Source organism: Rhopalosiphum padi, chromosome 1, assembly GCF_020882245.1.
Source record: "Rhopalosiphum padi isolate XX-2018 chromosome 1, ASM2088224v1, whole genome shotgun sequence".
Taxonomy (NCBI): Eukaryota; Metazoa; Arthropoda; class Insecta; order Hemiptera; family Aphididae; genus Rhopalosiphum; species Rhopalosiphum padi.
The window spans coordinates 42,160,004-42,180,796 of NC_083597.1; the positions used below are offsets into that span (position 1 = coordinate 42,160,004).

Genomic DNA, 20,793 nt, shown 5'->3' on the forward strand with positions numbered 1-20,793 from the left:
TATACTCGTTCTAACTTATACGTTATATCCGTAAGTAGTTATAACATAGTATTATATAATTTATACTTAAAATATTGTACAGCTGTGTAACATAATTTGTACGAATTTTGGAATGAGTGGAATCGAACTGAAATTGTGGCAGAATATATTATTACGAGTATTATTATATGTTTGTTGCGTTTAATCGACCACGTATTATTGTTGTTGTAATAATAATATAGTAGTTCCGACGATGGTGTTTTTTCAAACATATTGTTTTAAACCGACAGCGGTGCTTATACAAATAAGTGGACATTTTATTCCCAAACCACTTTATATTTCGTATTTATAATAATATAAAGCTGTATTATCCGACTTCCGAACGGGGAAAAACGAACAAATGTAAAATACGATTGTCGGTGTATTTCAATTCAAGTTTACCTCAGTTCACGGGTAAGTCGTTGGCTGTTGCTTATATACTTGATTTGTAGACTAAATCGAACTAGATGATCAATTTACATGTGATAGACAAGGCCGTAACTGGAAATTAATTTCGGGAGAGGTTTTAATCTAAAAAATTGTGTTCTCATTTGTATTATAATATTGTATAGGTTATTTTACTACCACATAATATAACACGAACAAATTTCGGAAGGGGGGGGTTGACACCCCCCTAGGTATGGCCTCGGTGGTAGATATAGCTGATATAGGCACATAGCGTTTGACTTGATGTATTTCGGTTTAAGTGTGATAAATTCATGAGAAAATTGTGTTAGTTGTATTTCAACCAGTGAAAATGAACAACAAATGAAAATATACAGATTTATAACACGACCAAGTGAGTAATATTGTCATATAGACAATTTTTTTAAAAAGTTGATTTAAAGTCCGGACAGATGGCGCCATGGGAATATTCTTATTTTATCTTTAAAACCATATCTATAAAAAATAATATATTTACTCCAAGTATTCTCTATAGTATAGAGTACAGAATATTTTTTTTAATACTCGTTAGGTTAGTTCCACACACTGTGGCGCCGAACACGTACTTTTATGTGGCGGTTCGCCCTGTATTTTAAAGAAAGCATTTCATTTTTTATGAAAAATATTTATTGACAAAAATTGAAAAAAAAAAGAAACAAAAATGAAGTGTTAAAAATACTAAAAATGTAGGTTTAATAATAATACTTGTAGGCTGTAACTTTGTAGCATTGATATTTTATATGTATCAGTGTTAAGGGTTGAGATATAAATGTATGATAAAGTGATAAATTAGAAATGTATATAATCATAAGAGAGTAAAAAACAGCTACTTGTGAATAGGTAAAAATTTACTTATGGGGATATTTAAGAAATGATAACTATTTAGTAGTATTTACTAATTATTACCTATAATGGTTAATATTAATAGGAGTAAAAAATCGCAAGCGGAACTTGCGTCTTTGTGATGGTTGTATTTACAATAAAATAATGTGGCTGGTCATTATTTTGCTCTAAGTTAGTAGATGGTGGTGGTAACTAATTTTTAAATTTTTCCCTTTGGTCTACCAAATAAAATACAAGTCGGCGCCACTGTCCACACACAATACAGTACATATTTCAAATATTATATTTGATTTATTTTTATGATGTATTTGGAGATTATGATGGCTGTTAACAATAATATTCACGATAATACAATAATTATTAACTGATATTTAAGTTTTTTATGGCTCTCAAAAACTTTTTTCAAATTATCTGGGCCGTTATTGAATTTAATTGCCGAACCCTGTTCGATTGCTCGATAATTTAATAAAAACTGCTTAGTGATTGGATAAGTGATTCTTGAACCAATTTATGTTACAAATATTTATCTCAGTTTTAAATATATAATTTATAAATTAATTTTTGTATCATATTCACTTTAATACCATTTTCAATTCTTCAGGGATTGATTTGAAATCTACTAAACACATTTTATATTTTTTTCCAAACTAATTTTAACACCATTCAATAGCCTAACCTATTTGGAGTTGAATTTTCAAAAATTCCTTCTTCTTGAAGAAAGAACTTGCTTATATTATATAAGGAACTTCTGTGAAAAATTTCAACTTTCTATACACATTGGTTTGGCATTTATACATCTCTCAGTCAGTTTTTTGTTTTACATAATATATTATGTATTATATTAAACAAATAGATTATTTAGATGCTATTATTATTAAGTACAGTTATAGATATTGTAATAGATATTGTTTATAATAATATATTATGCCATAACAAATAGGATTGTTAGTACGGGTGGTGTGTTTGTAACAATACATTTGATGTAGTACACTAATAATAGAGAAAAGAGGCAGAATGTATAGTAAATCATCGAAAAACTATATAAAAAAAAATTGTCTCTCTTACAAGATAAAAAAAAAAAGAAAAGAAAAGTTTAGTTATTTTTTCCATAATGGAAAAAGCTATATATTACATACACGCTTAAGTTATCTACTTTTTTTTTTACACTCCTCAATAATCTCGAGATATTATGTTCCGTGAGGGTGACAAATGTACAGTAGAATTGTTGTTATAAATCTTACATTTATATATATATATATAGTATATATAGTGTTTTATACAAGGATAGATGAGAAAAAAATCGTTTTATCATCCACGCGTGGGGTGCTGTATACATACGTATACTATATTATAATTTGTGGTATCAAGTTTCCCTAAATAGCTTTTTTTTTTTTAATTTCGACTGTTGACAGTTTGCATCTTTTGTTAAAGCCATAGAAGCCGCACATATTATAATTTATAAGATATTTTATACTTTATTTGTATAACAACTATCAAGTGTGGAATTAAATTATATAATTTTTAATTCTTCTTTTCCAATTCTTTAAATTATAGTAAATGTAATATCCAAACTTTTTCTTTCCGACGTATTGCTACCGACCAGCAATTCATCATGGCTTCTCTCTTACATAGGTCTTTGGATGCTCCTGATCTTCTTGAAAAAATAAATTTTAGAGTTACTTTTTACCCACACAACAGCATATGGTCATAATCACCCATTACATCGCATGCTCGGAACTTTTAACCCCTAAATAATTTTTCTGTGTCTATTTGTTATAATAATTGTATTTAGTTCTATCTTATAGTTTACTATACTACTACTACTCGTATGTCTACTTTATTACTTTTCTCTTGTTACTGTTGTTTTATGCGTCATTACGCTACCCTATTATGCTTATAATCTATTTTTCTTGTTTCTACTATTGTTAAAATTCCTGCTATGGCATAGCATTATTTTAAAAACAAATAAGTAATAAGATGTGATGTTTAAATGTCTATAAACTAAACTGGAGCCTGAAGCGCACTGAAAACTGTTAGATATAATTTACATATTATATTGGTATTATTAATTGTAATTTTATAAAATAAGTTTTTTAATTTTTGGTATTTTTACCTTATCATAATAATGCCACAAACATTCACATGGTGTGCAACACTGAACATGTAAACTGAATTATTGCAGGTCGAATACGGTAAGCTATTTCTTATAGAATTGTAATTACAATTGGAGCAATATGAATTCCTCGTGGCGTGCCAATCATTAAAACTGTCACATAAACCGAAAACTATTGTACGCCTACAGTAATTGCAGTTGACGTGATTTGAATCGTAACGCGTGCGTCACCGTTCACACACCGACCTTATTATATACTTATTAATATATTTTTTTATCACCATATATATATACATAGTATTGTAGCGATCGAAGTGATTTGGAATAATACAGTCGAATTGATTTTAAATATCTCACTATTTTCACTATTTATAGAAAAGATTGAAGGGTGGTTGACGAATGATGAGCAAAGATAGCAGAGTAGAGCCCCCCCCCTAGTACATAGATATATAAATTATTATTAGTTATTATTTTACACAGTGACGATAAAAAAAAAAAATACGTCGTGCAAAGTATTGATGCATGCGACGCGAATCGTTGACGTTTTCGACACTGTCATAACACATTATAGGAATATGCGCATACAAGTATAATAATAATATATTGGAATTCTATATTTTTTTTTTTTAAGCATAATAATATATATTATATTATGTACAATAATTGGACACGCGTGGTTGTTGGTTTTCAAAGGAATCAAAATCCTCGCTTGATACGATTAAACTATGCAATTATAACGATATAACATGGTATACAATGCTCGAAAAGGTATATAAACGGGTTAGTTTTATTATGCTTACGCAATGTACTAAAAATGTTTCAACGAATCACGCATGATATTCTCCACTGTAGTCAAATTAAATAATTCACTATTTTAAATTTAAATATACACAGGATAATTTAAAAAATGCTTTCATCCCTACTTTATCTTTTAATATTTTATAATTGTATTATGCACTTCTTCAAATTCTCATTTTTGAATTTTGCACTTTGACTCAAATATATTAAAAATTCATCCATAATTAACAATTTAATGTAAAAAAAGGACGCTCTCACACAAAGAAAATATATCACCTCGGGATACTCTTTTAATAGCATACAATTCCAAGCATTTAAAAATGTGGTCTTTTAATATTGGTACGAGATGCGTATCTAAAAATTCTAAAAATCAGATTTTTGATAAACGCTTAATTTTAAGGATAAAATCGGAATAGATAGGCTCGGTGAATACTCTTGTGTGTACTGTAGGTACACACTCGTATTATTGTTATTATTATTGTGTTACCACCATTGCTCAGCTAGTACTGTTCTACATGTCCTACCTGACCTCGAATGTCGAACCTCTCTCTGGCGCTCAGCCAGACGCGTATGTAACAATATAATATATTATATATATATGAGAAAATAATAAAGGCCCGGGACGCGCATGAAGTGCCTCTTGTCACGCCCGGAATCTCGAGCACTCCGCTGCAGCAGACTTTATTATATATACAACAATAATTATATAATATAATATATATACTATCTCTGCAGTTCGTGCCAAATTTAATTGATTATCATCATTCATGACATAGGTACAAATAGTACATAATAATTATAAATCGTATACCATCTAAAACAAAACCTGCAAAAACCATTAAAAATCAATAGTTTTGAGAAAAATTTATCGTTAGATTAAAACATCTATATTTCTGTATGTATATTTCCGTATGGTTTTATGTGTAGTTAAACGGTTGTATAAATTACATAGTTATACCTTCAAAATGTATAGCTGTATAGTTTAAATGTTTTTTTGCTGTAAATATGAATATTTCATGGAATATTGTTTATTACGATTTTATTCTCAAAAAAGATATTTAAATTGGTGCCACGGTTTACGATACCTAAAGTGAAACGTAAATGCTGAAATAAGTATCTAATATCTGCAAGTAGTAATGGACTAAATAAAAGTTTTACATCAAACATGTGGATTATGTTTTTATGTTTTATACATTGAAATGTTGATCGTAAAAAGTATGACTGTATCGTCTGTATCACATGTTTAGGTATTATGGAAAAATAAATTTGTAAAATGCATCATGAAATAAAATGACAATTTTGGATCTCAACTTGCTATTATAAAAAATGATAATATGAAAATGATGTAATTTAAATAAAGCATAGGTAAATATTTTAGATTAATATTGTAATAGTGTGATATCACTACAACACACACATTACACACACTATGAATGCGTTGCTTTAAAAGTTATGTATAAATTATAAAATTCAACACTAACCTATAATTTTGTACTTAGGTGACCAATTGAAAAGTGATACTACGTACGTTTTTTAGAGCTTTCGTGTTTACTTTTAACGTATTATTGGCTAAGAATCTGCTACGTTAATCTTATATATAGAATTTGCCACCATCATGTTTTTTTTAGATACTTAAAATAATATAATAAATGTGAGTTGATATCGTTTTTATAATTTTTCAACCGGAAATGTTGTATAGTTTGGACGCAGTCAATAATTCGACATCGTCATTATTAGTCGTAAATTATAATTTTATAAGTATGTATGTATGTATGTATGTACGTATGTACAGTGTAATGTGTAAACGACGTACTAGGCACTTCACATTCTTATTTAATATTAAAGTGATTATAAATTATAATATATTCAAAACAACTATATAAATTCATTATTCCATTAAGGAGAGTTGTAAAATAAAAATATTGTTTAGTGAATAAAAATATATAAAACCAATAAAACGTTTTCACGCATTTCGCTTCGACAGACACATATATTTTGTTTGTATAATATAATATTATACGGTTAGCGCGGGGTCGTTTGTTGGCTTATAATTTTATCGCGTCAAAATCAGCAATAATTGTATGCATTTAATATTCTATACACTATACGTATCTATATGTATATTATTCTATTATTTTATAAATTGTAAATTACACAGAAGAATTAAGCAGTGGCGTAGGTCATGTAAAATTAAAATTGAAGAATTTTTTTTATTAATTTCTGCAGAACAAATGATTTCCATATTATAATATAACCGTATTGTAGTGATATTTCTCTTACTTTTTTCTTTTAGATTCATCGTTTATTATGTATGTATATAAAGTCTATAATATAGACAAACAATAAACTGGTACCCGCGGAACAGTATAATGTACAATGACATTTCCTGAAAAGTTACCTATACCACCTAAGTGTTTTTCTGTAGCAGTTACGTGGAATGTGTATTTATTTTAATATTTTTTCTGTAAAAACACAATTTTTATTGCAAAATTCATTGAATGCATCCCATAATAATAATATATACAATATATATGTGTCTATATTATATACACAAATGCAGTCGACTATTCTTTACAATTCGCCCATTGGAAGTTATTAAAACTTTTTTTTAATCCTTTCTCGGAATGTACATACAGGAACAACACTCTTTTAAATAACGATAGAAATTGCGATTTAGTTATAAAGGTATATTGCATATTGTAACGAATGAGGAGAAAAGAAACAAAACAAAAAGGGTCGCTGATCTGTTATTCTACAATACTCTTGTAGTCTTGTTTAATGTATTGTTATATAGTATTTACTTTCATACTTTATATTTTTTAAAGATAATTCATGATAACGTCATTGATAATTATAATATATCCTTTTATAATTAAAATAAAACATGTTTTTACAAAATTATTATTATCCATACGGTAATTTTGAAAAAACACGAATGCATCGTATTGTTGTATAATTTTAAGGTGCTACACTATTAAAGTTAAAGTGATTAACTTCAAATATCAATAATGTCAATCGAACACCAATAACAATATTGTGATGTAAATATTTTCTTACCTTTTGAAAGTGCGAAAAACTATTGTTTGGTTGATAATGATTTTTCGTATCTGAAAACATAATAATATAACAATAATTTATTGGCATATAATAATACTTTTGACGTGTATAGGCTTAACAATAATAATAATAGTAATAGTAATAATAATAAATCATATAATTATATTTGTATACCATAATACATTTTGTATATTATATACGAAAGAATCGAGTAACATAATAGTATACATATTACATAGGCTATACACGACGGTGAACCGAGACGGAATCTTGTTAGTGTAATATAATAGTAAAGTACGGCACTACCATAATATTATAATAACAAAAAAAAAAAAAAAAAAAAAAACGGTTTAGTGGCAAACACGTAAACTGACAAGATAATAAATAGTTCTCTATCCGATGCGTCGAATATGAAAAAAATAAAAAAACATTTCCCGCGACTGCAGTACGCGTTACTACTGAGTACGACTAATACGACTGACGAAAATAATATACGTCGTCGTAAACCGATATCGATGGAAAAATTAGTTTTGAGACCGATTAATACGCGTATAACTAATTATTATCATCATAATAACACAGCTGGGGCTCGCGCAATCACGTGTCGCGTAATATTATATCATTATTATCAAACTTATCAAATATATACGGTCTGTACGTTATGTCGTTTTATATATTTATTAGAATAGTATACCTATATAATCGTGATATATTATATTTTACACGAACGACACCTATGGCCGGGGCAACGGGGCCGATGCAGTGTAACAGGACCGTCGCGCGTTTGATCGCAGTATTTTTCGTACCGTTTAATATTATTAATCATTTTTTTTTTTTCTGTTCACGACGTCTCGTTTATACTGCACATAATAATAACGATATTATACACTATATAATAATATGCTCCGGTCAACCTCTCGCGTTCGCGCGTGGGAATGATTGGTGTTCGTCGTACAGCACAATATATTATGTATAAAGTGTCTAGACTCCGTAGAGCATATTACAATATGACGTGTTCCTGCACGCGTATGTGTGTATTATAATAATATTGTGTATACGACACAGCGGTCGTGTTCGCGCGACGACGAAATCATTTGCATTTTGCATACGCCAGGTTTGTCGTGTTTATTTCTCCCTTGCCTTCTCCGCGGTCACCTCTTTCGGCTGACTCCGTGCGTATAGAGAGGTACCTACGTCGCACTCACTACCTGTAGTCTCCGTCGTGCTGCAGTCGTCTCTTAAACTCCTCGACGTACTTTTTTCCTTCCTCTCCTCGCAATTCTTTCGACCCGGTTAACTTGTTGTACATGTCTTATTATATTATACCATTTATAACAACATACTCAGTATTATATAGACGTATATTGTATACTGTTATAATTTATTATATTATATTATTGTTGTAATTTATAGCATGGCGACCGTGACGTGAAAAATGTTACTGCAGTACGCCATAAAATAGCACGCGTGGTGATGATATACATTATATTATACTATGTTAATTAATCGGAAAGTCAGCATAGCTCTAATTTAAAATTTAGTGCGAATATTTTGGTGCAGTTTTTAAACGAAATATTTAACATTTTTCTTTATTATGTATTTTCCTATATAATTTTTACGCTGAATAAAAAACAAGTAAACAATTGCATAAAATTGCTTTGGATTATTTATTTATTTTTTTTTTTGAAAATACTCTCCTTTTTATAGATTTACTTACTTATTGGTAATATATATACTTATATATATCACGTTATACTTCACGTATTCTTTCGTTCTAAACACCATTTTGATACTTTATACATTTATTATTAGTAATAAATTATTTACAATCTATGAATTATTTAACGAAAATAAACGTAAACTAAAAAAAAAAAATTAATTTAATATATTTTTTTAAAGTTATACCTAGCTCTAACTGTTTAGAATACATGTTGATAGATCGAAATTGCTTGAAATTAATTGATTAATTTGAAAAATACATTAAAAATATGGGTTGCCATTAAAAAAAAAAATTGAGTGTTGCGCATGCGCAAAATACTCAAGTTAAAAAAATTGTTAGTTATTTGTCTAGTTTAACGTCCCACAAACAGAGTTGAAAAATATTTAAAGGGTAATGAGTGATAAAGTGTACCCTGTTTTCTGGGACATACGTTATAGTACCTATATAAACATTTTAAATCCATTAAATTTTATGAATGAGATTAATTAATTTATAATTTAAAAAATATGAGTATAATAAATTGTACAATTTAACTAGTTTCAAACTTATTTATAGATGGGCGGAGCTAATCCAATAATCCAGTGTTTCCCAACCTAAGGGTTGTGACTCAAAATTGGGTTGCAATATTGTTTTGATACCTAGGTATTGTTCAGTGTTCATTAACTAATTACAAGGAAAATACAGATTAATTTAAATATAATGATAATCTTTATATTTAATAGAATTAAGTATTCATTATTCAATATTGCATTATATTAGAATTAAATAAATTAAGATTGCTTATAATAAAAATGATCATATAGCACTACTTTATGATATAGTTGAATTTTTTTTTGTAGTGGGTCACCATTCTCCACAATAAAAAGGTTGGGAAACAATGAAGTAATCGATCAGACAATTGGTTAATATTTTATATTTGTTTTTATAATTGTTCAAAACGTCCACTATATGAATTGTATTATATAAGTACCTATAAATTAAGCGATGTCCTTTTTGAGGAAAGCGTTAAGTTATTTAAAATTATCTAAATAGTATTATTAACAAAAAATATTTATTATATTTAAATAATTTAAATAAGATTACCAATAAGTGAAAATTCTGTTTACAGTTAATGTTTTTATCGGTGTATTATAATGCAGGCGCGTAAACGTGTTTAAATAATTTCATTTGACATAAGTTTTGATCTAAATTTGTATCACCTTATTCACTTAGTAAATAATAAATATTTTAAATTTACTACCCCAAAGGTTTGGTGCATAAAAATAGCACTAAAAAATAAAAGTAAAGTATTACAAAACATATCAACGGGGTTACTCGGGGCCGTTTACGAACTCACGTGTTTTAAAAAAAAAATTTGAAATGACGCAATTTACGATATAGAAATAATACACACTTTACAATAATATTCGGTACATTATATTATATTATATCGTCTCCTCCAGGAAACGTCCCGCGATTTCGAAATGGGGGGTCGGCGCGCTGTTGCATAATATTATTATCTCCGTACACGACAGCCAGCAAACGCTCTCTCGGAACAAGTACAATGATGTAGGTACATTATATTATGTGCGATTCCATGTGCAGTGTGTATAGAAATCGATTGTTCCTGGATACAGTATAATATTATTTGTCGTGTATGACGTGTGTGCGCGCTGTGTGTCCCGTCGCGTCGACCATTTCACGCGATTCGTAAAGGTGCAGGATATACGTATAGTAATACGGTAGTAGCGCCGTGACAATGGGTACGAAATCCTAAGTAAACACACACACACACACATGCGCGCAGAAATATTCGGTCTGCGGGGGGGCGTACAGACGACTTTTCTCGTGATTTACCGATTAACCTCTCTCCGAATTCTTTTTTCGGGCTACACGTCCCTATTATATTATTATTATTATTATTATTATTATTAAAATATAATATTATACGTACTATAGGTAAGGATATTACATTAAGTCGATTCTGTCGAGAATTATTTATCGCCGCCTTTATATTGCTACCACCAACGTTACGCGTGGGCACTGGCCGTGCTCGTTTTTATTAATATAATATTGGTCGTCAACGTTTTGTCTATTTCATGATTTGTAATATGTATTATATTATACGAGTAATGGAGTTAACGTGGCATTTCTGTAACGTCTTGCGCGTGTTAGAATTTCAATACATTTCATTCACATTTTGCTCGCGTTGCATTAGGGAACCGATTCGAAGATCTTTCACCCCAAACAATTGGCGTGTTCCTATCGCCAGTGTCTGCTTGATGTTTTATAGTTATTATCTATGTCATATTCATAGTCTGTGTTAATTTTATAACCGTATAAATTATGCCAAGGAAAACCAAATTTCACTCAATATGTGAAATACTTTCAAACTGATTTTGGTGTGAGATCAAATACAACCTATGATCAATTTAAATGCCATGATTTCTCGTTATAAGTGCATTCGTTTTAAACTTTTAAATTATATAATCTTTGCGCTTGTCGTTCTTATAAATTTAATTAAATAATTTACATCTAATATACAACGGGCAGTTAATACTTTATAGTTATTAAATTAAACGTAACTGGCACGCACATGCAATTATTTTATGTTTTCAGAGTATACCAATTCCCTTCATTTGGAAAACGAAATTAAATTAAGTGTTATAAGTTTAGTACAGGGTATAAAGTTTATGGAAATAGAAAAATAGAATTGAATTTGATGTTAGATTTAAATTCTGCGCTTTTTACGTTTTATTCTATAGTTTATCAATCTCTATGGCATGTTTATAATTTTCTTTTCAGATTTTTATTGGTCATACCTAACATTTCCATTCAAATTCTTATCAATACTATTTTATTATAGTTTTCAATGACCTCTATACTGTCACAATAACAAATATTTTATATTATAGCCTATAGGCACTCGTACCTTTTTACTACTCACGAAAAGGTATTTTTGTGTGAACATTCCTACTTCAGTTCCGACTCCCGTCAGTCAAACTCACCGATCTAATCGTGAATATTTATATGAAATGCCTTGTAATTTTTATTGTATGCTTTTAGTTACATGATATTTTATATCATATTGTAGCGCATATTCATACGTTTTCAAGTGCTTACTCCAGTTTATAAGTATTTAACGTTTAGACGATCGGAGAAGTGGCGTGTGGCACAGGACACCTTTATGTACCTATATGGTATAATATTCACTTTGATAATCTTTACTAACCGACCACCGTTTAAAAATCACTCGGATAATCGCTGATTCGCGTTAAAACTTCATATGTTTCACCCTGTACACGCTGGAAAAAATTTGCAGTAGTCTGACGTTGCAAAGTGTATGACTTGACTGAAACATCCTGTTTGCGCTTGAATCGTGACAGTGGACAATGAAGTACACATATATAATACCGATATATATATATATATATATATATATTATATATGCCTATATCACGTGACCTATTTTACGATATTTTTACATTACATTATTCATATTGTTAAGAGTCATCACAATATCTGCATAATATTATTATAATATTATACGTTTAACCGCATAGCGTCCTCTCACCTGTTTTAAAAAAAACACATTTTTGTGAGAAATTGTTTGTGAAATTTCATAAAATCGATTTGTTTTTGAAGTGCACGTTTTATCCAACTCATTATTGTCTAACTTGTATCAGTGCATATTGAATAAATTAAATACAATTGATCGGCAATCGCAGAAGAATATTCCGATTTCGCAATTTTTAAGTCATTTATATAATGTATACGTATACACCAGGTAAACCATTGCTTGGGCGTTGCCTTGACCGATTGGAAGCACTAAGTACACTCAGGATGTTATTATCATTGTGTTTTTATTTTGAATATTGTTATTTAAACGGTCGTAAGTAATAACTTATACTAGGTAATAGGTGTTACCTATCTATATTATTATTTTTATTATTATTATTAGTTGAGTGTAAAAACTACATGATTTTTGTCTTTGACTAAGCGTGATGATTTGGAATCCATGTCACGTACTCGCAGAACCTTTTATCCTCATTCGAGACACACACATACACACTATTGGTGATTATAATACATATGTCGTATTTTGATATATCGGTGGAATTCGATTTCCAAGACACATTCCATGGCGTTAATTTTTTCGCCGCAATGGCGTATTGTTATGTATTAAATGCCACTCAAAATGGTTTCTATTATATTATTTTGTACATAAAATATATACATATACTCTATAAATATAGTAGACTCAGTGAGTGATTCACCAAGTGAATTTCTCCATTTTTATTCTTTATTAATGCATTTATTAAAATTTTGATTTATGACATTTTTAAGTATACTTAAGATCATATTTTTGAATATTTAGATTATTTTTACTAATCACTATATATATTTACGTACTACAGTTCCGGTCTACGTAAAAAAACATTCTTCGAAAGAGACAATTCCGTACACGTGATATATTTACGATAAAATCATTAGAGAAAATGCATTTGAACCACTTTCTCAGGACTGCACAAAGAATTCAGTTATTTCGGACGAAAGCAGTAAGTACTAAGTAGGTACAAGTACTTGTATTTGCTATATGGTCCCCTTTAATGAACCTCCTAATTTCGTCAATTTGGTCACTGTGCTTTTTGATGACTTTGAACTTTTATTGCCCATAATGAACCTTCCATACCATCGTCTGATGCTAAATCGTAAGAACGTGTTCAGTAATAGCTTTTTGATGTGTACCATTAGCTGATTTTGCGCGCGTTGTTTATTTTTAAAACACAATTAACGATGAGTATACTTTTGTTTTATTTCTGTTTTCCAAAGCGATTTGTTTGTGATTTGGGTCAAAATTAAAAACACATATTTTGTCATTAAATCATCATAGTACGAAAGTACATACGTACATAAAATATTTTTTTTTATTATCGTTATTATGGTAGGTATTCATTATACCTAGAGTGGGTAAATTATTAATACTATTCACGTGGAAAATATAATATTTCGATGAAAAAGTAGGAAAAACTTTAATAATATTGAATATATATTTATTTTATATGTCTACTTATCAACACGGATTTCAGCAGTGTGAAACACGTTATCTATAATACGCGTTATGTATACTTATTATTTAATATAATACACGAAAAAATGAAATGAAACCACAGGAAATATGCATAGACGACGACCTTGGAGGTTGTAAGTCTACATTTTAGGTGAAACTACTACAGCACATGTGTATGATATATATATATATAATGGTATGAATAACTCAAAAACTGTTATAGTATTCGTTGCAGGGTGGCTATAATACGTGCGCTCATAAGTTGTTAACTTTAACTTTTCTTTAACATATTAAAGTGCAGTATAGATTTGAGTCTCGATGGGTAATCTATCTTCGGGGTCGAGTCAATGACCCACGTTGCTGGTAAATTATATTAGAACTTTCGAGTTTATGACAACGAGACACGGAAATCTCTCCACAGTAATATATATGTATATAAAGTGTACACTATGCATATTATATATTATATGTGTGCGTGTGTTGTCCTATGTTGGATATGAGGAATTTGCAGCGCTTGTCTAATATTACTATTATTTATCTTTCGTCTCGCAACGACTTTTTTGCATAACGAGAGACGGAAAAAGGCAAAATAGGAAATTAAGTACATTGTAACAGTTGTTTTTACATCAGAGTATTTCTACAGCTCTTTTGTTTTTTTTTTAAATTTTTTTATTATGCTTATTTTAAAACGTAATAATTATAAAACAAACAAATCGCGCACAAGAATAAAAACTTTCGGTTACGCGCTCATATTATAACATGATAAAAAGCGGAAATAAATAATTATATCGGACTTATTTTGATTAGAAATAGTTATTTTTGCTATGTTTTAGCATAATTAACCTACACTTTTCGGCATGGAAAAATGTGAGATGAAATAAAAAAGAAATGTACTATTACGGGACACCGACGAAAGAAATGTCGTTGCCTGTCAACCACACTCGCGATGACATTAAACATTCACGCATTCGTGTATATGTATATGTTTGTTCAAATGTTGATAGTATGTATATATAATATATTATACATAATACATACAACTATACGATCGACGTTTCCGAGCGATTTATTTGTGATTTTTTTATTCACTATGTTTAGTGGACCATATTCGCATGTAAACCATATTTGATTTTATTAATAATACTCCTTCGCAAACCACGACGCATCGACGATTTTCGATATTACTATTATCGTGATTAGTATTTTTATATTATTTTGTTCGTATAGTCGTATTATATTATATGTTACAGTAAAAGTCGAAACGACATTTGTGAATCTCGTGTCTTGTCTCGCCTACACATCCTCCAAATGTCACGGTGTCTAAATAAATAAATAAAAACGAGAGATAAAATTATTATGAAAGATAAAACGTTATGGTTACTACTATTATTATGATTATTACACTCGTCGCAGGCAACGAACAGTATTCTAATGAGGCGCGATTTCTTCTCGGGTACATACACGCGTACATATATAATTTATATATGCCAATGTATAAAATAACTGCAACGATATCGTACCACGTATATATAAAACGTATTATTATAAAGAGATGTGTTTTATAGTATAAATTAAACAGTTTATGCGTTGTGACTCTTACGGCGAGCCAACGACGTTATTATAATAATAATCGTTGTTGTTCGAATGTGATTTTTTTTTTGTTTTTGATTGTTTATGATTTACGTCGACTGCGAAGATATTACATAACTGTCGGAGTACTTCGGTGATGATATAAATTTTTTAAGACCGAACTGGTTTTCGCCCGTCATTCGGAGACGACCCCGGACAAGCGTATATTACGACTCGTCGAAACGTTCGTATCAAAATAAAAAGACAAAATGATAATAACGACTGCCCACAGACCGTTTGAATATTAATGTTGTATTAACACTATTATGTACATCGTTTTAAGTGTAATACGTAAAATATAACGCGTCATCACGTCGAGTATTAGAGGTGCCTACGATTTTTTCCCGTCATCCGAATCATTTTTGAATACATTATAATGTAAAAATACGACGACAATGATATTACAATATTATTTATTTTCTCGAAAATACCGTATAATATACAGCGCCGAAGAACTCGCAGCCCGGCCCCCGTCGTACAACAATCGTTCATAAATCATCATACATTACTAGTGCGGTAGTGCGGTTTCTGTAGTATAATAATATTAAAACTGTTTTGGGCTCTTGAAAAAGCATATTAATTGTTTTTGTATTCTAAAAGCGTGCGATAGTATTCGATAATCTGCGGTTATTGCGAAATCGATATCATACAATACATTGCGTACATACCTATCCATACAAATGGTCAAAGATACGACTACACGATATACAGAGCAATCGTTTAAACGCGCGTTTCTCATCATTATTTCATATTTTTTTCTTTAAATGTATCAGTATTTTCACATCATTGATGCATTGTAATGATTACTCAGACTTATCGCGAAAGACGTAATAGCTGTAGGGTTTGTCACACACATAATATAATTATTATATAAAAACAAAAAAAATATATATCCGCCAATGGATATAAATAGTTGACAGACAACTACAATAATATTACATTTTGTGTAATCGATTTAATAATATTTGGTGTGATGTACATGTCATAATAAAAAACATAACGACTGTGTGCGATAATCTACGGAAATTAAATACGCAGGTACTATATCATTTTATAAAAATTAGTATAAACTCATAATAATAACGTTTGACATAGGAAACCACTTAACTCGCGCGTATACAAACTCACATACACGAGTATAAATAATAAATTCGCATAATGCTTATAGTACGTATTGTGCGATACATAGCTCATATTATTATAATATTGTTGTAAAAAAATATGCGTGTGCGTGACATCGCGAACGGCTAGCGGCGGTGTGTGATTTTTCTAACTCCCGAACGATTTATCATCAAAACCACTAAATTAATTATTATAATTATAAAATTTTATTTTATTTACTCAAGGTTAGGCATTCGTAGCTAATGATAATCGAGATACACGTATACTAATATATTAAATTATACTGTCGTTGACGTATTATATATATATATATAATAATATAAATTGAAATAAAAATAAACGGGCGACGTTATTAAGAGAGTTATTAGTGCGTGGTTAATCATTTTTATGGTTTTTTGGTTTTTTTTTCGTATTTTATGAGTATACTTTAAGAAGTGCATTGAAACAAGAATTCCGTGGAAAGATGGCCATTGCCCATTTTAGATAAAAACCATAACATATGATATATTATATATTATAACTCGTTTTATGTTCAACATTTTATAAAACGAAAATTGATTAAGTTCATATTTCATTTTTTCGAAGAACTTCAACTTTATTCTGAAAGTTAAGTTTACATCAATATCTATTTATAACGTTGTAAAACTATTATACGATAAGATAAATTAATATCAAATTCCAATAATGTGTTTAATGGGAAAAATAATAAGTAAGAAATGAAAATTTGTTATTTAATATAAGAGTTTTCTTATCGATATTTATTGGATAAGTATTCTTGTTAATTCAAATACCAATAAACAAATATTAGCATAATACAAAATGTATTAGAATTATTGAGACGAAGGATTTACTATAGTGATTTTTTCAAACATAAATTAACTATAAGTTCAATTCAGAGAAAGTTACAAAGTTCGGTCAATTTGATTCTTATGAGATGCTATTTAAGATCTGGTTTCAATTTAATATTATCTATTGAAATTAATATTATAATATTATGTTGTCCTCGTTCGTGGACGAAATACGAGCGGGTGTTTAATAATAATAATGCATTCAACGGCGAAGAAGACGGAAATCGAAGAGTACCGGGTACTATATGTACCTATATGAGTTAGGTAAGTACTCCTGTTACTATATTATGACCCTTTCGCGGTACAGGAAACGGACGTCTCGCCAGCCAGATGACTCCTGCCGAAACACTCTGTGGCATATTCGATCATAATATTGTATCTTGGTACCTATACTAAGACTTTTTCACAAAGACTGCACAAGTACGCCGGCACAGTGATATTGCGAATCGGCCGAAGGTAAATACCATATACGTCATAGATATTCATAGAAGTCGAGACGTTTAAGGGAATGAGGTCTCCGAGGTATTGCCGTATAGTACGCTATTTGTATTCGACAGTACTCATATATATTGTATGTGTGTGTGTGTGTGTGGGTTATATAATAATATACAGTTTTAGTTTTTTCTGCAATCGTACCGCGTGGCTATAGCGTACAATACATATTATGCATCTCTTGTTTATACTCTATATAGTATATTATAGTCTTTCAAAACGTACATGTACGCACGCCAAATCGCTTCTGCTCACCAATACGGATCGAACGGCGTATAATAATATCGTATAATATTATATTGTTATAAGATATAAGGGGAACAAAAAAAAAAAAAAAAATCCACAGTGTAGCAGTTTTACTTTTCTTTCGATTTTCTCTCCATCTCTTTCCGATAACAGCACCGACTCCCCCTCGCCAATCGAGAGCGTTGTTGCTGCAGTGTAACGCGGAGTCGTCTTCGTCTCTCCTGTTCGTACACACGCACGCACGCACGCACACATATATATATATCCAGCCGCGTCCTTATATCACGATCGGGTTTCAGCCGTGACTTCCCTCTACGCGCGCGTATATCCTCGCGTTCCCCGTATAACAGTAACCTCCACCGCCGCCACCGACGTCACTGCCAGCCTCCGCTGTCCCGAAGGTGGTCTCCTACCCCGGTACCGCCGACCTTACACATAAATTTCCATTTAACCATGATTTACGATATCGAACCAGATAGATATATATTATACGCACGCGACGAGTGTGTATATAGGTATGTGTGCGACGTATAGTAGCGAACCGCTCTCGCGGTGTGTTCGGACGGGGTTTACACTGTAATATTGTCTCAACACATATTTTTTTTCAGCATCCTCAATTTTTTTTTTCACGCTCTTATTGTACACGCATACACTTATATACACAGTCACCGCCGTGTTGCGTATGACGTAGCTACACGACGGCTATGTATACGCGATATTAATAAAACGCACCTTGCCGCGCCACCGGGCGAAAACCTCGACGCCGGCATACTCTCATTATATCCTCGCGAAAGTTTTGAATTCGTTCACAGGTATATATATATATATATATACTTATTTATATACATATTATGCTACGTTTACTTTTCGTCTAACGTTTTTTCACGACTCGCAAATTTTCCACACAAAGGGTTGCGTACACGCAATATTCGTGCGCAATTATTCACACGTTAAGACTCGACGCATACACACTTCATATTATTATTATAGGTATATATATTTTAGGACATGTTTTGTTACAGTGTATTTGTCTGTGTACAAGTCGGATGAGATATGTCCGACAAAAGACGAGACGTAAAAAAAAAAAAATGTGCCACGGCGTTTGTTGTGGTATTATTTTTCTTTATTATAATACCACGCGGATAGGTAGTAGATGTACATTAGTTATTACTTTTTAGCTCTGTTAATACATTAAGTTAAAAATTAAAAATCATTTTTTACGAATGCCCATTCATGTAATACCTAAACGCTATAGCAAAAAAAAAAAAAATCCCATCACATTGTATTATCGTTAACCCCTATAAACTTTTTTTAAGAATCATTTTGAGTAGTTTATTAATAATAAATTCATTATTATATATAGTTATGCCCGATTGCTTTTTATTATCATATTTTATAGTTGGTCTTAAAATTTAAGTATTTAAAAACATTATTGAATCTAGAGGCATCTGAAACTTGAATATTGAACTAACAAACCAGCTTGTCAAAGTTTCAAAAATTAGTAATCATTTAATTTTTAATTTAATTTCTATCATGAGTTAAATTAATTTTTAAGTCGTAAAAGTAATTTTAATTATATCCCGTTTCGAAGGCTTTTACAATTCTTTATTTAAGTTTCTATAAGATGAATACCGTTTTATTTATGTTTCTATATTAAATTTATGTATATCTTTTGATAGAGTAAAATATATGATCATGTTGTTTTATAAATATGATCTGACACAACAAGCTGATAAATTTCCAGAATAGAATCTTGATATATTTGTTTTATAGAAAAAAAACTCAATGTTGATTCCCACCCATGAAGTTCAAAACAGCAGGATATTTTATTAAAATATAAAAACAACACACTAATAAAATTAAAGTTTTATATTTTTTATAAATTAATAGAATGTCTAAATATTTGTAATAACGGTAAAAACAAAACATGTTTATTAATTTACTTTGAACGTGAAAATGGATAATCATTAATTATTAATAATTTTACGTCTTATACGTGCCTTTTAGTTACATTAAATTAGTTATTAAATATAAATATATATATAATTACATAACTAGACTAAAATTTGGCGTTTTTAATTATTTTAACGAAATTTATTTGGCATACAACAATATTATTTTCTTTTTTTATACTCCGATAATTTATCCATAAAGCTATTAGCTTCTATTGCCTATTCATCCGTAAATAATACGTATCTGAATGTTAATGAATTTTGATTAAACTATTCATATAATAATTTAAACCTACATAATATAGAACATAATAATACATTATACATATAATAAATGTATGACAATAACTTTTTGATTAAAATTTTTAAAACATATTTTTTAATAATTATAAGTAATAACTGCTGTTTTATATAAGTGCTAAATAGTTTAATTTTTTTCTTAGTGTCACAATAATTGTTTA

General features: G+C 29.8%; 1 protein-coding gene across 2 annotated transcripts in view; it reads right to left on the reverse strand.

Annotated features, from left to right (window-relative positions):
* LOC132918294 (frizzled-5) overlaps positions 1 to 20,793 on the reverse strand; it is a 68,524-nt gene that overhangs the window by 45,872 nt on the left and 1,859 nt on the right. For both annotated transcript variants that reach the window (XM_060979469.1, XM_060979478.1), the window contains exon 2: positions 7,274 to 7,323. The gene's annotated coding sequence lies outside the window, so the exon portion shown is untranslated. The remainder of the gene's footprint in view (positions 1 to 7,273; positions 7,324 to 20,793) is intronic.